Source organism: Lissotriton vulgaris, chromosome 1_1 (assembly GCF_964263255.1).
Source record: "Lissotriton vulgaris chromosome 1_1, aLisVul1.2, whole genome shotgun sequence".
Taxonomy (NCBI): domain Eukaryota; kingdom Metazoa; phylum Chordata; class Amphibia; order Caudata; family Salamandridae; genus Lissotriton; species Lissotriton vulgaris.
This window is the reverse complement of record NC_141685.1, coordinates 485,118,102-485,136,105: the sequence shown is the minus strand read 5'-3', so window position 1 is coordinate 485,136,105 and position 18,004 is coordinate 485,118,102. Positions and strand designations below refer to the sequence as shown.

At 47.2% G+C, this 18,004-nt stretch overlaps 1 protein-coding gene across 1 annotated transcript in view; it reads left to right on the top strand.

Moving 5' to 3' along the window:
• Positions 1 to 18,004, top strand: part of ANKRD13C (ankyrin repeat domain 13C) — a 459,935-nt gene that overhangs the window by 287,300 nt on the left and 154,631 nt on the right. The gene's annotated exons all lie outside the window — the stretch shown is intronic.

The following is an 18,004-nucleotide window of genomic DNA, read 5'->3' as shown; positions in this document are numbered from 1 at the left end:
GGGGTGGCCCTCTTCCAGCTACCCCCCCCCCCCCCCCCCCTCTCATATTGTTCACTGTTTGGGCCCAATAAACATTCCTGATAGAGGAACCATTAAGAGGCCCAGGCAGCTGAAAACTCCACATAGAAAGGACTAAAAGTTCAAACAGGAAAATACAAACTTTCTAAAAGTGGCATTTTCAATAATATAAACTAATATCCAACTTTACCATTAAAGATGTTTTTAAGCATTTTAGTGTAAATATCATTTATCGATCTGCCCCCCAATCGTAAGTTAGCACTTAAGTGTTAGTCTGTGGGAGAGAGCCTTAGAACAGTGAAAATCAACTTTAGGAGTTGTTCATTACCAGGACATGTAAAACTGAAACCCTTCCTACTTTTTAAATACCATGCATTCCGTCCTACAAGCCTTTACGGTCTACCCTAGAGGTGACTTATAGGTATTAAAAAGGAAAGTTTAAACCCAGTAAAACGCTTTATTTTGCCAAGTTGAAATGGCAGTTTAAGACTACACTACAGGCTACAGTGGCAGACCTGAGACCGGTATTAAAGAGACTACTTTAGTGGGTGTCACAATGAGTGCTGCTTCCCAGTAGTAGCTTTTATTTTACAGGCCCTGGGTACATGTAGTACCATATGATATACTGGGGATGTACAAGTAAATTAAATCTATCAATCTGGTGTAGGCCAATTTTACCATGTGTTCAAGGGAAAGCAAAAGCACTTTACAACTGGTTAGCAGGGAAAATGTGCACAGTCCTAAAACCCAGCAAAAACAAGTTCAGCTAAGGAGGGCAGAAAAAAGCAAAAATCACGGGAAACCCTGCAGTAAAGGCCAGGTCCAACAATCTGGTTAGGTTGGACTTCATGGTGGACCCACTCAGGACATTTGCTTTGGGGTACAATTTACAAAATAGGTTGTAGGTAGTTATGCAGGAGTGGAGTGTAAGGGCCCAGGCAGAGTTTACCACAGCCCCTCCTACTGAAAATTAGCCCCCCTCTTTTCAGTGGGATCACCTTGGAGCTGGATGGCTTTAAACATATGACTTTTGTTGATGACTACACCACCCGAGCACTCCCTTAGGGCCCTTCCCCTAGATATAAAGCATTCTAAAGCAGTGGCAGGCTTCCTTAATTAATATGAGCAAATGGAGATGATGATCAGCTCAAGTGGCTTAATCGCATGCTTTCATGAGTAAGATGGATTGTGACACGGAAAATGATGCTTTTACCGAAAATCCTATTTCTCTTTCAGGTGTTTCTACCCCTGATGGGGACCACAGAAACAACAATTTGCAGGAAACTGTAGGGAAGAGATAGAGACTGAGCTGGAGGTAATTGCATAGGAGAGTTACACTAAGGGGGTCTGGGAGTTCCTCTGTCATCAGAAAGCCAGGATTCATTATAGGGTTGAATGGTCAAAGGAATATACTGATGAATTGCAGTATTTTATAGAGTGTAAACTACGAGGTTGATCTCTCCCCTTTATACCCTTCCGCCCCCCTCAGCCTCACCCCCTGGGAGGTTTCATGATTCCTTAAGACACTAAGGAGTCCTAGTCTGTATCTCTCGCTGTTACTGGGCCCGCCCTGAGAATCTGAGATGCTACTGGGGTCTGGCAGGGGTTAACTACGTACTCCTCCCCTTACACCTGATAATATGGTTCAGGTGATATTTAAAGCCTTTGACCATAATATGTGAGAATGTGGTCTCCCAAAAGTGGAGCTCCTTTGCTACTGTAAGCTAAGTCATTGGTCTTTACATGCCACAGGTCAGGAGCAGGAAGGGGCACATGGAACACTTTTCAAGAAACTGCTGCAGACACTTCAATGATCCATTTGGCTGCCTGACCCCCAATCCTTAGCTCTCCATAGTTGCAGCGCAAACATCCCTTCCATTCTCTGTGGGAGAGCGAGTGCTATATATATTTAGACTCAAAACCATGTATAGAGATATTTCATAGGACAACAATTGTTGTAAGACATTAGAAAAGAGGCCAAGAATGGTAATGTATATATTCATAAACTGAAAATGTCAGTGTATTACATAAGTGCGTTCCTGTAGGTGAGATATGATGCAGCATTGATACAAACTAATGTTAAATGACAAAAAACACTCAAAAGCTTGCTGATAAATAATACGACCCATTAATCAAGTGGCAAACAGATAACTCTGTGTTATGCTTATTTGTAATCACATTCAATCAAGCAGTTTATCATGAAGGCATTGACGTTTCGGCCCATTTACTTTAAAATTCTGGCTGGGTTTTCATCAGGACAGGCCCATGGGATACAACCTCACAGGTCTTGAGTTAGCAATTGCTGACCTGTGCATGTTACATTATCAAGTAAAATGATCAGATAAGAACCCTGTATTTAAATTAGGACTCATAGAAAATATGTCCAGCCTCTGTCAGTATCTAGGTACAGAGACCTCCTTGCGCCCGGGAACCACGAATGAAGACTTGCAGCTCTTCACTTATGTTTCCCAGGCGCAGTAGTATCTTGTTTGAGTGAATGTGATTACAAATGGGCATAACATTTCTGTTTGGAGGATGGGAATACCAGTCCTCCTATATGTTAATGACTGGCTACTGAAATGGAGTTGCCTCCGACATTGTTACGCCACCTCAAGACTACTGCCATTCTGTTGACATTGGTAGGATTTGCCATCACATTTGGAGGTCAAACAAGACTCCTGCTGAACGACTCCCCTTCATTAGTGCTATCCTGGACATTGTGTTTTTCCAAACCATCTCTCCTCAGTGAGTTTAGGACATCCGGGTTATCATTCTGATGTTTTAAGCCGTGACTTGGGTATTAGTGAGAGTCACTTCTGGGCCTCCTGCTTCCTGCTTATGGACTGCTTCCTGCTTATGCACCCCACTTGTGGGACACCCCCGCGCCGCACGGCCACCAGCTGCTGCGTGTGTTCCCCTCTGCCTGCCTTCTGCCTCGCCGCCGGCCTCGCTGACGCCGTGGTCGCTCCCCTCTGGTTTCCCAGTTGTTTTGCCCTAAATTTGTGCTTGTCTGTTTCTGCCGTCTGCTCGCGTATTTTGCTGTTTTTATTTGTTTTGCCCGTAATTTGTGCTTGTCTGTTTCTGCCGTCTGCTCGCGTATTTTGCTGTTTTTATTTGTTTTGCCCGTAATTTGTGCTTGTCTGTTTCTGCCGTCTGCTCGCGTATTTTGCTGTTTTTATTTGTTTTGCCCGTAATTTGTGCTTGTCTGTTTCTGCCGTCTGCTCGCGTATTTTGCTGTTTTTATTTGTTGTGCCCGTAATTTGTGCTTGTCTGTTTCTGCCGTCTGCTCGCGTATTTTGCTGTTTTTATTTGTTTTGCCCTAAATTTGTGCCTGTTAATTTCTTTGTATCCCCTGTGCCGTGTCCAGTTTCCTTCCTGATTGGCCGCCTACCTCGCCGCCCTCCGCTCTCGCTTCCCGCCACCGACATTGGCCCCGCCCCTTTTCTCTTCTGTTCCCTCCCCGCTCCCGCCTCCCAGCTGCTCCGCCCACCCGCGCACTTCGCCTTAAATGGCGACCGGGCGGACGCGCAGCGGTCACGCGCAGCGGGCGCGCCGATTGTGCGCCGAAGGCGCGCCAAAGGTAAGCCCGTCTGCGCCCGTCCGCGACCGGATCGCGACCAGCGCCAGGACCCCTGGCCCACGAAGACCCCGACCGACCCGCCTGACGTACTCCGCCGCCACCCTCACCGCTCTCAACACCGGCCGACTCCCAGAATGCCATCAAGCCTCTCCACGACGTACCCACGGACCCTTCAGCTGCCACGCCTGCAAGTTCACCTGCATCCGGACCTGCCTCGCACCAGCACCCACCAAGCCGAACACCAGCAGTACCCACCTCAAGTGCATCCTGCTCAACACCCGCTCCGTCCACAGACATGCCATCGAACTCTGGAACCTCCTTGACACCACAGCTCCAGACGTTGCCTTCCTCACGGAGACCTGGATGAACGCCTCTTCAGCTCCCGACATCGCCATCGCCATCCCAGAGGGCTACAAGATCGTCCGGAGGGACCGAAACGCCAACCAGATGGGAGGAGGCATCGCCATCATCCACAGGAGCACCATCCGTCTCACGACCAGCACCGACGACTCCCTGACCACCGCCGAACACCTGCATTTCCAGATCCACACCAACCCGAACACCACCCTCAGAGGCACCCTGATCTACCGACCCCCTGGACCACGCACACAATTCAGCGAGGACATCGCCGACTTCGTCAGCCCACATGCCCTCCCCTCCGCTGACTACATCCTCCTGGGAGACCTCAACTTCCATCTGGAGAACAACAACGACCGCAACACCAGCACCCTGCTCGACAACCTCACCAACCTGGGACTCAAGCAACTGGTGTCCACCCCCACCCACCTCGCCGGACACACACTCGACGCTGTCTTCTCATCCAGCAAGGACATCAACTTCAGCCACACCACAGAGCTTCAATGGACGGACCACAGCTGCGTCCACTTCACCTTCAAGAAAACAACGACCCACCACCACCAGCAACAGACCGCTCGCAGAAGCTGGAACAAGATCACAGCAGACCAGCTCGCCACCTCCCTGAGCCAGCACCCTCCTGCCAGCTCAGCGAACCCCAGCCAGGCCGCCGACAACCTCACGAAGTGGATCAGCAACTGCGCGGACGAACTCGCCCCACTGAGGACCCCGCCCAGCAGACCCGGCAGCAAGAAAGCCCCATGGTTCACCGACGAACTCAAGAGCTCCAAGAAGAACTGCCGAGCCCTCGAAAGTCTGGAGAAGGGAACCGACACCGGACAACAGGACCTCCTTCAAACTTGCCACCCGGAAACACCACCAGCTGATCCGCGCCGCCAAGAAAACAGCATTCAAGGACCGGTTGGACAACAACGCACACAACTGCAAGGAACTCTTCAACATCGTCAAAGAGCTTTCCAACCCCAGCGCAGGAAACAACGACATCACCCCATCGCAAGACCTCTGCAACTCCCTGGCTTCATACTTCCACAACAAGATCGCGGACATACACAACAGCTTCAACAACCAACCAACGCACACCATGACCGAACAACCACCCCCCACCACCACCCTCCACGCCTGGACCCCGATCAGCACCGAAGACACCATCCGCACGATGAACTCCATCCACTCCGGATCACCGACCGACCCCTGCCCTCACCACGTCTTCAACAAAGCCGACGCTGTCATCGCACCCCACCTGCGAGACATCATCAACACATCCCTCGACACCACCATCTTCCCCGAGAGCTGGAAACACGCCGAACTCAGCGCCCTACTCAAGAAACCAACAGCGGACCCCACCGACCTCAAGAATTACCGCCCCATCTCGCTCCTCCCGTTTCCAGCCAAAGTCATCGAGAAGACCGTCAACAAGCAGATGGCCGCTTTCCTCGAGACGAACGGATCCCTCGACCCCTCACAGTCCGGCTTCCGAGCCAACCACAGCACCGAGACCGCCCTCATCGCCGCCACCGACGACATCCGAGCCCTGATGGACAATGGAGAAACAGCGGCCCTCATCCTCCTAGACCTCTCCGCGGCATTCGACACGGTCTGCCACCGCACCCTAGTACGGCGTCTCAGCAACGTCGGAATCCAGGACAAGGCGCTGGAGTGGATCACCTCCTTCCTCGACGGGAGAACACAGAGAGTCCGCCTACCACCGTACAAGTCAGAGGCCACCGAAGTCATCTGCGGCGTCCCCCAAGGATCATCTCTGAGCCCCACCCTCTTCAACGTCTACATGAGCCCCCTCGCGGCCATCGTACGCAAACACAACCTCAGCATAATCTCCTACGCCGACGACACCCAGCTGATCCTCTCCCTGACCAACGACCCCGCCGCCGCCAGAGCCAACCTGCACGAAGGGATGAAAGAGGTAGCCGAGTGGATGACGACCAGCCGCCTGAAACTGAACTCGGACAAGACGGAGGTCCTCATCCTGGGCTCCTCTCCCTCCGCCTGGGACGACTCCTGGTGGCCTCCCGCCCTGGGCACCGCACCCAAACCGACAGACCATGCACGCAACCTGGGCTTCATCCTGGACTCCTCCCTCTCCATGACCAGGCAAGTCAACAACGTCTCCTCGGCATGCTTCAACATCCTACGCATGCTACGGAAGATCTTCTGGTGGATCCCCACCGAGACCAGGAAGACCGTCACCCAGGCCCTCGTCACCAGCCGACTGGACTACGGCAACGCCCTCTACGCCGGGACCACCGCCAAGCTCCAGAAGAGACTCCAGCGGATCCAGAACGCCTCAGCCAGACTCATCCTCGACATCCCACGAACCAGCCACATCTCCGGACATCTGCGAGACCTTCACTGGCTCCCCGTCAACAAAAGAATCACCTTCCGCCTCCTCACCCACGCACACAAAGCCCTACACGACCAAGGCCCGAGCTACCTCAACAGCCGAGTCAACTTCTACGCTCCCAAACGCCACCTCCGATCAGCCAACCACGCCCTCGCCGCCGTCCCCCGCATCCGAAGAGCGACTACAGGAGGAAGGTCCTTCTCCCACCTGGCCGCCAAGACCTGGAACTCCCTCCCGACCGACCTGCGCCTGACCCAAGACCACCTCTCCTTCAGGAAGAAGCTGAAGACCTGGCTGTTCGAGCAGTAGCGGCTCCCCCCCCCCCCAGCGCCTTGAGACCCCACGGGTATGTAGCGCGCTTTATAAGTGTCACTGATTGATTGATTGATTGACCATGCCAGGTGGCATGTGCAGTCTCTGCTGTTGGTACTGAAGTCCGAGTGGGCTCAGCATCAAGGGGACCTGTTGGGAGTCCATCCACGTGTCGAAGAAGAACACAGAAAATCTGCTGTTGTATCTGTTCGACCCTGAGTGGACCAGGGGCAGACCCGTCTCCCACCCAGAGCTAACGGTTATGATGGTTGCATCATCATGTACATCGGTAGGACATCTGGGAGAGGTGGAGATCAAAGCAGAGGACTTTGATCTCCAATGAAGACTCACCTCCACAGCACTTCAGCTTGTTGGAGTTGCAGGCGGTCTGCTTGGCAGTGAAAACGTTTGTCCCGACCATCAAGGGGGAACAGGTGCAGGTTCTCAAGGACAACACTACTGCCATGTGGTATTGCTACGCACAGGGCATAGTGACGTGATGGGTTCTGTGCCTGAGGATCTGCGCCTCTGGAAGTTGCTGAACTCTCAGGACATCTCCTGATTACCCAACACCAGGCAGGATCTTTTAACGCCAGGGTAGATGAACTCAACCAGCGGTGCCTAGCAGATCACGAATGGCAGTTACACTCTGAGGTGGCCAGGGCATCTTTCAAGAATGATAAGAACCCTGACTTGTTATATTTGCCACCACAGAAAATACTCGGTGTCAAAACTTGTGATTGTTGGCTTTTCCAAGGCATTCTGCCCCCAGAGGCACCTTCCACCTGGATTGGAGGTCGTGACTCCTTTACTTGTTTGCAACCCTCCATCGCCTGCTAAAAAAAAAAATAAAGAAATACTGGGCGCAGGTTTTCCTAGTGGCTCTTGGCTGAGCGATGAAAGTGTGCTATTCAGAGCTTTTGGCCATGAGCATATGTCCTTTAGGTTCTGCAGCCACTTCAGGAGGACCTCCAGTTGTTGCGACAATGCTGAGTCCTGCACCAGAGCCTGCAAAATCTACTCCTCTATGCATTGACATTGAGCAGCATTGGTTCACGGCTTTTGACCTCCCTCCCGAAGTGTTTGGTGTCATCCTGGCAGTCAGGCTTCCATGACCAAATCTGTTTACTCAGGATGCTTGTTGAGATTTGTTGTCTGGTGCTCCTACTGACATATCCAACATCTGAATGCATAGTCATCAGATGTTATTCTATTTTGGCAGTCTTCTCGGCCTTCCCACTTTTACTGTATCAGCCGTCCCTCTTCAAGTCACCAATGGGGAGGCGTTGTCTGAAGAGGCTGACCAAATGTTACCGCCAGCACCCTTTGGGATGCCCCAGTGGGACGTTAATTTGGTTCTCACTTTTGTAAGTTGCACTCCATTCAAACCTATGCACAGTTGTTCTTTACGCCATTTTGACCATCAAGACAATGTTTCTTGTCACAATGACCTCTGCCAGGCGAGTAAATGAACTGCAAGCTTTAACTGTCCTATAACCATACACTTAATTTCCCCCAATCTATGTGGTGCTACAGACAAAAGCAGCATTCATGCCAAAGTTAGTCTCACCCTTCCATTTCGAGCAATCCATCACCTTGACTGCTCTCTGTGCTGCATCTCACCACACTAAGGAGGAGGAACAGCTTAATTGACTTCACCATAAAAGGGTCCTTAGTCTTCACATCAATCTGACCTGAGATTACGGACATGACTTACTCTTCATCGGTTCCTCTGGAGCAGAAAAGGACAGTAGTGTAAAAGAGAATCATCTCCCAATGGGTTGCGTTATGCATCAAGATATGCAATGGGCTAGCAAGAAAACCATCCCTAGAATGCTTTCACCTTCATTTCACCTGAGCAAAGGCTCCTACCTATGCAATGTGTCAGTGTGCCATTCATGGGCATTTACCAGGCTTCTAGGTGGGTGTCCCTCCACACATTCACAAGCAATACTGCAGAGACAGCCAGATCTGGACGAGACAGTCTCTTTGCCAAATCTGGCCTGCAGCATTTCCTGGTTTGTGCCATTCCATAGATCCTTCACTTTGGGAGGTACTGCTTTGGCATCTTTTCACAAGGTGAAGAATCTGCAGCTAGAAGTCTCGATCAGAAGAATAAGTTAATTACATTTGGTAACTTATTTGTTTGAGGCTTGTGAGCTGTAGATGACATGCTTTGCATAAGATCGCGATCTATTGTTGGGTCCAGAGGTTTGTACTTTGTTTTTCTAGAAGAAGTTTTCCCTAGTCACGAGGTAGGGGACTCCTCCCTTAGGTGATATTGCGCATGGTCATCGACTCCAGAATGTTTTTTTCCACCATCTATTTCGGATGTAACTTGCTGTGCTCTGGTTCGACGTCAATTCTTCGGTCCTTCTCGGCACGTATCGCATTCATATTCGACAGTATTGTTTCTGTTCATGTTCCTCTTTTTTTGGCGGATCGTGATTCCTAATGAAAATTTTGATTGGAGAGCTCGTGGTAGGCTGTCAAGCCTAGCTGCTGGTTGACTCGTAGTCGATGGAACAAACTCCTTTCAAGTTCTGTCCTCGGTGTCATGCGAAATACCCGCACACTGACTCACACGAGGTGTGCAATTTGTGTTTGTCATCAGACCACAGAGAAGACAACTGCGATGCGTACCGAGCTCTCCACTCCAAAAAGACTCTTCGCGATCGTCTGGCCCTACGACGACGCGACATGCAGAGACAACAAACCAGTTCTATTTCGGACCTCAATCGGACGAGGAGGAAGGCGATGAGCCCATCGGAGCCAATGCGGAACAGGAAGACATCTTCGTTTCCGGAGACCGCTCTGATGAGGATGAAAACATCCCGCATGGACAACGTACCGTGAGTACAGTCTCTACCTCGCCCCACCTTCCATTTCCATCGAAGAAAAAGGCCCTGGACCAACCTGCCCTCTCAGGCCCCGGTGGGTGCCAAGAACAAGCTTCCAAAGCCCGACTTCGGGCTCAGCATCGAAGCATAGTAAAAAGCCTTCGGTTCCAAAAAGTCCCATGCCAAATCGGGCACTGAGTCAAAGACTTCAGACCCCAAGAAAGTCCGTCACTGAACATCATCCGTCGGCACCAAAACAAACTTCGGATTCAAAAACTCCAGCCAAGAAATCATCGGCGCTGAAACATTAGGGCCGAAACACATGGAGATGCTGAAGTCACCAAAACACATGTTTTTGTGATCTTCTCGACAAACCGGATCCAAAGCAAAAAAATTCCGGTTATACACCCAAAGACTGGACATATCACCACTAAAGTGACTTTATAAAGAGGTGCTACTACAGAAGAGAAATACCACATACCATTGAAGAAGAGAACTGTCGAGTCAAATACTTCCCCTCCTCTTCCTTAACCTTTTTTTACCCCAGACTATATCTGTGCCAACTTCACCCGAGCACTCACCACCACACACACCTGACAATAACGATGATGGGGATAGGGATAATAATGATGATCAACCTGGAGACGTGTAGGATGACTATAATACTGATTCTCCCACTGACAATGACCTGTACATATATCCTACCAGGCCTTCTCCACAAGACGACAGTGTAGGATTTGTCGATTTGTTAAGTAGGGCTGCTACTTACCATGGAGTCCCGCTATACTGAGAATCCTTTGAAGAGGGTTTCCTTTTCGAGACACTACACAACAAACAAAAGTCTACACACATGTTGCTCATGTTGAAAGGCATGACCAGACATGTAGACAACATTTTAAAGGATCCCGTTGGAGCATGTATCCTTACCCTAAGGGTAGATAAAAAAAATACAAGCCTGCCCCATCAGATCCAGTCTACATAAAAGGTCAACTACCATTCAATTCACTAGTAGTTTATAATGCACGTAAAAGGGCAAACTCCCAGACTACTGGATATGCACCACCAGATAAGTCTAAACTCCTTGACGCTTCAAGCAAAAGAATAGCCTCCCAGGCTGCTTACTTCTGGCGTATTTCCAATACACAGACGTTTCTAGCACGCTATGACCGCACACACTGGGATGAAATGTAACAACTCATCCAATTTCTTCCTTCAGAACACAAATCCATAGCGCAAGACCTGGTTCTGGAGGGACAGTTAAATTCTAATAATCAAATTGGATGTTCCCTAGATGCTGCTGATTCATCGGCTAGAGTGGTGAACACTAGTGTTCTTTTAAGAAGATATACCTGGCTGCGCATATCAGGGTTTGAAACCAGAGGTTCAGACCTCAATATTAAACACACCTTTTGATAAGGAACACCTTTTTGGGTCGGTGACAGACCCTTCACTTGATAAAATGAAGAAAGATACTGAACTGGCTAAATCCATTGGAGCTCTCCAGTCTCCACAAGGATGTGGTTCCTTTCTACTCTCCTTTTATCAAGCAGGATCTAAAACTACTTCATCAGACACTGCGTCCACCTATAAGGGCAATAATCAACCTTCTGGTTCCAAGGGTTTCTTTCGGGCAATTACAGAGGAAACAATGGCAGGGGCTGAGGTTCCAATATTCGTACCTTGCCATCCAATACAAAACAGTGACTTGCCCATAGTCCCCCCCGACCACTTAACACCAGTAGGGGGGACGACTGTCACAATTTCTACCAAAGTGGCAGTCAATAACAGACAAATGGGTTCTTCAAATTATCCATTCTTGTTACTGCCTGGAGTTCATCAACATTCCTCCAAACATTCCCGCAAAATCGCACAGACTACTATCTAACTCCAGAACGTATTAACCACTATTTTGAGGGGATGGACGCCCGATGCCCGAGGTGTCATGAAAAGGGGGCGACTTTTATGCACATGGTGTGGAGCTGTGTCTCCTCAATGCAATACTGGCAGGAACTGACACAGGTCACAGCGAGGTTGATGGTCCCCTGCACACGTACTGCTTTATTCCTTCACACTGACAAAACCACAGCCAGATTCCAGGACCTGGCATTTTTTCTGGCGAAACCAGAAATAACCAGTAGCTTGAAGAAACCGAGGGGCCCCAACGTGCACAGATGGAAACGAGAGTTTGTGAAATGGGTGGGTTGTGAGGGCAGGGTCCTACATAGGAATGCACAGCGTGGAGTGGGCAAGCCGGAATGAGCCCAGGCATGGGAGGGGTTGATGGCGGACCTAACGAGAATTGATGGGAAATCTGAGGCCTCCACCCCAGAGAGACCCCCACGTGTAGAGAACCCTCAGGGATCAGATTAGGGTGGAACCACTCGGCAGAGTCAGAAGACTGGGAGCGTCCCGCGGCATTGACACACACCGGAGAGTAAGTGGGTTTCGACGGATGGAAAAGTTTGTTTGGGCGGGTGGGCCACAGGGATGTTTATTCCTATATGCGCTATTGATTACTACCACTCCCACAACTAGGCCTCGTCATATAGCTTTTTGGAAACGCATTCTCAGGGAGACAGTCCTTGAAGGGCAATAGCGTAAGCTATTGAGAGAAACCCCTAGATTCAACCACTCTATGGGTATGAGAGGCGGACTACAAAGTGCTTTTCAATTGGTATCTGTACCCCACCAAACTTTAAAAATCTACTGAACCACGACTGATCCGTGTTGGATGGGCTGCAGGCTACTCTGAGATGTAACATATTTGGTGGGATTGCCCTGGTATTCTGCTCTTCTGGTCCGAAATAGTGTATCCGATTAAGCATATTCTTGGGTTTTCAATTCCGACTACTCCTGGATTTGCTCTTGTGGGGCTGCATGGTGAGACCCTCCGGTACCAGACCTCTGGAGACCATTTGATCCTGTAGTTGTGCCTTGGAGCAGTCAATACAGCATCAGCTGCATCATGGAAGAAGACCAATGCTCCTTCGATGGCCCAACTTTAGCAGGCCATAACCATGGAGTGGATGGCCGATATACTTCTCGACAGTTAGAAAAGCTTTGAAAATATTTGGTGCCTCGTGATGCGGTTCCTCTCAACTGTCATTCTGCTGTTTTCGTGTCCCACATGTGTTCAGGCACTCCTCCTATTGTAAATCTATAGTCAGAAAGTAGTATTGACCACCATTTGTAAATGCTGAATTCAACTCCATTGGCCCTCCCAATCTTAGTGGGTTCTGTCCCATCAACGTTACACATTGCTTCAGCATATTCACTCATGTTAGTTATTCGTTAATTGGGGCGAGGGAGGATTACGTTGAGGAGTGAAACTATTGCAGAATTGACGGTATTAGTTCACCAAGGTTACTTGTTTGTAACTAGGAGACCACTGTCTTGTTAAAACTTTGTGGTACACTAGCAATCTCGATGTATAATTATGGCTTCCTCCGATTGCATTACTGTCAGTGTACTGATATATGCTAAGTAAAACATAATAAAGAAAGTTTGGGGCGGGGGGCGACAATTTGTCAAAAGATGTAAACTGCTATTTGACCTATCTTTAAAGTGCAGCAAAAGTGACCAGATAAAGGCATCTTTATTGATTGGACTTTTACGACCTACCAAAAGTCGGGTTCCACCACAATTTGGAAAATACTGCTCTAATATAAAGGGGTGTTCGAATGCATTTGAATTTCAAAAGATTCCTATGCTGGAAAATGAGATTTTCAGGTTATTAACTATTGTTAATTAGGACTATGATGACAACAGTAATTAGTACAAAGTCTTGTCTCTTCCAAGCTAATCATTTAACTTCTGTAGACTCCCATTGAATGACTATTGGAAGCTGGGAATCGTGGCTTAAGCAGTTCCTATGATTTGAACCTCAAACAAAACAACAGAAGAAAGTATTTATCAAACAGATACACAAAATGTATGATCTTTGTTTACTTCACAAACAAAATTGGTATGCACAAATTGAAATTGTAATGAGCACGGTTTAGCGTTTCAAAAAATGGGTTTTGTTTCTAAAAGACAGATATTGTAGACGCTAGCATATCACTTTGTTGTTTGCCTCTAACTGATGCCCTCTTTCTGTGAGTAGGGCATCAATTAAGGGCCACCAATTGTCAATATCACCGATTGCTATACTTGCACTGCACTAACAAATCAAGATCGGGATACCACATTAATTTTTAGCCTCGAATTTCAGATCTCTTCAAATTTACATATCATTGTAAATTTTTCCATTTGCTTTTTAATTTATGTGTACCTTATTAATCTGCACATTTTCTAAACAGTTGTGAACCCCCTGAGTAGATGTTGTGGACCCCACGTTAGTGCTGCAGCTCCTGACAGTTTGCCCTCATAGTCTTCTCTATATTAGTGACCACTGGCTGCTGCGGATCTGCACGCAGCGGGCCTGGTAGTGGTTGGGCCATGCATGTTCCAGTCTAATTTTTAGGTCTAGCGTCAGCGCTCATGCTCTGTCTGCAAGACCTGTTGTGGTCAGTAGATGGCATGTAATCACGCCTGCTGCTTACAATCGGCTGACTCCTGCATCAGTCTACTTTGCTGGCTCCTTATTGGTTGGTGCTCCCGATATATCACTTCCGTTGTATCGAAGGGAGCACCGTTTGTTATTGCCATGGCTCCCGCTTCACGGGCCACCATGCACATAACTGAAATATTCACGGGCGCCACGCTTTATATTTTAGAACAGCGCTTGCTTTTTTTGTCTACTGCTTGTTTCAATTGCCGCCTGTAAGAGATGGCTTTATCTCTAAACTTCCTACAGAAGTTCCCAACTTCCCATCATACACAGACTGCAACGCAGTACACGGCAACGACGTTCTGACACTCACACGAGGCGGATATAATTTTACCCCAAGACTTGGTGCGCTCCTATAGTCCCGTCATACAGGCCAAGGCTCGTGTGCTACACAGCGAAGCCGTCTTCACACACTCCCTAATTTGCTCATTCCCCTACCATGGAACTACCGAATCTGAGCAGTGATCCTGCAGGAACTTGAAGATGTCCTTCTTGGGCAGGTCGTCATTCTTCGGCTGCTCCTTCCTCCACTCCCGCTGTTGTTCAGTGGCTGCCACCTTGCTTCGCTATCCTATGTAGAGGATGAACAGCAAGAGTGAAATAAATAGAAGCCCTCTCTGGATTCTTTAGGAGTGAGGAGGTGGACTCTTGGTTGGGATATGTATATGTAGATATATATATATATATATATATATATATATATATATATATATTCACTGAAAAAAACCATAGGTTATAGACCATATATAGTTAGGGATTAGCATTTACAAAACCTTATTTTACTTGCACAAAACCATTGAAAATCCATATATAGTTAGTTGCACTAACTATATATCGCGCACCCGCAATCCACTGCTAATGATGTCACATATTACATCATTCATGACATGGTCAGTGACATCACTGATGACATCACTGATGACATCACTGATGACATCTCAAATGACATCACTGATGACAACACCCAGTGACTGTATGTTTCTGTAAAGTTAAAATATGTCTTACATATTGAAGAATGAGTGGATGTATAAGTGTCTGGATGAAGGATTTAGTAGGTGCATGACTGACTGTATGAGAGAATGATTAAATGTGTCTCACTGAGTGCATGGGTTAGTGACTAAACTGTCTTAATTTGTGCATCATTATATATGTTCTGTAAACTGCTGCATGTTTAAATCAGTAGCTATATGAGTAACTATATGGGTTATTGAATGGTTGCCCAAGTATTTGTATGGGAGACTGAGTATGTGTGTGGGTGGCTGGGAGGTGTATGACTCTGTGCATAGATGTGTGAGCAGTTGATTCACTAAATGTATGGGTTCAAAAGTGCATGTGGAAACAGCTGTATGGACAGTTGACTGTGTGCATGAGTGTACTGGTGAGTGAATGGATATCTCAGTGCTACATGTCAAAGTAAATACATATGTAAAACACAGTCCATGTGAGAGTTGACATATATAAATAACTGTGCATAAGAGCCAGTGAATGTGTGAGTGGCTGTATGGATCATTGTGAACTTGTATCAGGGATTGTATAAGACAGTAAATATGTGTTAGTATATGTTTGAATAAGTAAGGTGTGTATAACTGTATAGTTGAGGAAATGGAGGTGTGATTGATTTTTTGCATAACTGACTAGGTGTGTGAGTAACTCCATGGATAAGTGACAGTCTGTGAGTGTCTGTTTATACTGATTGTATCTAAGGTTATATTAGAGTCTGAAGATGTTCATTGTATTATCACATAAATGATATCATCAGTGATGTGATCAGTGATGTGATCAGTGATGTCATCAGTGATGTCGTCAGTGATGTCATTTGAGATGTCATCAGTGATGTCATCAGTGATGTCACTGACCATGTCATGAATGATGTAATATGTGACATCATTAGCAGTGGATTGCGGGTGCGCGATATATAGTTAGTGCAACTAACTATATATGGAATTTCAATGGTTTTGTGCAAGTAAAATAAGGTTTTGTAAATGCTAATCCCTAACTATATATGGTCTATAACCTATGGTTTTTTCAGTGAATTTTCAAGGTTTTGTAAATGCAAATTCCTAACTATATATGGTTTATAACCTATGGTTTTTTCAGTGAATTTCATTGGTTTTTTAAAAGCTAATATCTATAGCTGTAAAATATATTCTTTATTACGTGACGTATCACATAGCCCGTGAGACGCCTCATGACGCATCGCATAACCGTGACGTATCGTCTCTGCAGCGCAAACAAAACCCGTAACGTAAGCGCGACAGAGCACGCTTACAGATATATATATATTTTTTTAACCTTAATTAGACAAAATCCACACGTGCACATATCACAAACGTTCCAAAAACACAATATGTCGGACTCCCGTTACGCTGCCGGTTAGCTGCCCGGTTAACGTACCGGGAAGCACCTCTACCGCGAAAAATCGAATTTTTTTTTTCTTTTGCCCCGCGGGGAACTTTAATAGCCCCCTCATCAATCCTAGGGGTTCAGGAGGTGTCTACCTTACCCCTTTCCTTCATTTACACCTTTTTTTTTTCCACCTCTTGTCTCTCGATCCTACCGAGAGACAAGATGGCGGCCGCTCCAGACTGTTTACAATGTTAACAGCCAATCAGCTTCTCCTCAGACTCCCGTTACGCTGCCGGTTAGCTGCCCGGTTCGCGTACCGGGACGGGCCTCTATGGCAAAAAATCGCATTTTTTTTTTTTTTTGCCCCGCGGTGCACTTTAATATCCCCCTCATCAATCCTAGGGGGTCAGGAGGGGTCTACCTTGCCCCCTTTCCTTCATTTCCCCCTTCGTTTTTCACCACCTCTTGTCTCTCGATCCTACAGAGAGACAAGATGGCAGCCGCTCCGGACTGTTTACAATGTTGACAGCCAATCAGCTACTCCTCAGACTCCCGTTACACTGCCGGTTAGCTGCCCGGTTCGCGTACCAAGACGCGTCTCTACGGCGAAAAAATCGGAATGTTTTTTTTTTTTTTTTTTTTTTTTTGCCCCGCGTGGCTCTATAATATCCCCCTTATCAATCCTAGGGGGTCAGAAGGGGTCTACCTTGTCCCCTTTCCTTCATTTCCCCCTTTGTTTTGGCCTCCTCTTGTCTCTCGATCCTACCGAGAGACAAGATCGCGGCCGCTCCGGACTGTTTAGAATGTTGACAGACACCGGAGAGCCAATCCGCTTCGCTTCGCAAAGTTCCGTTACGCGTCAAGTACGCGAACCGGAGCGCTGTCACAGATATATATCTTTTTTTGAACGTTAATTTCTCAAAATCCACTGGAGCACATATATTGAGACCTAGCAAAGGCACATCGGGCTAACAGTCCCTACAATTTTGCCAAGTTTCGTGCAAATCCATTCAGCCGTTCGAGCTAAAAGTGAGGCCAACCGCCCTATGGAAATTAACATGGGAAAAAAGCGTTTTGGGACCCCCCTTTTTTCTCGGCCCCCCCTTGACGAACCAGGGGCTGCTCAGAAACAAAATGTGCCATTTTCCTGAAAATTTCAGCCAATTCCGTCCACAAACGCCAAAGTTATTAGACATAGAATTTTCAAAAATCCCATAGAGAAAACATCCTAACTATATATACCTACTGGCGACCGCCAGTAGGTTATATATATATATATATATATATATATATATATATATATATATATATATATATGGTAAACGGACGTCTTACAGCAGATTTTCCAGCTTGTAGAGACGAGGCAAACCCAGTTTTAGTGCTTATGAATTTTTTAATTTGCTCTACACCATTTCGCCATATATATATTTATTTAATTTTACTTGTACTAAACCTACACACAAGGATTGAATACTGCTACAATATTTTACATGTACTCCAATATTTAAGTAATTACATACTATTATATAAGCATTCATCTACGAAATATCAACTTTTTTTATTAAATTGTATTTTATCAGGTTGTGTGAAATAGTCCATTTCAAGCCATAGAATATTATACAACT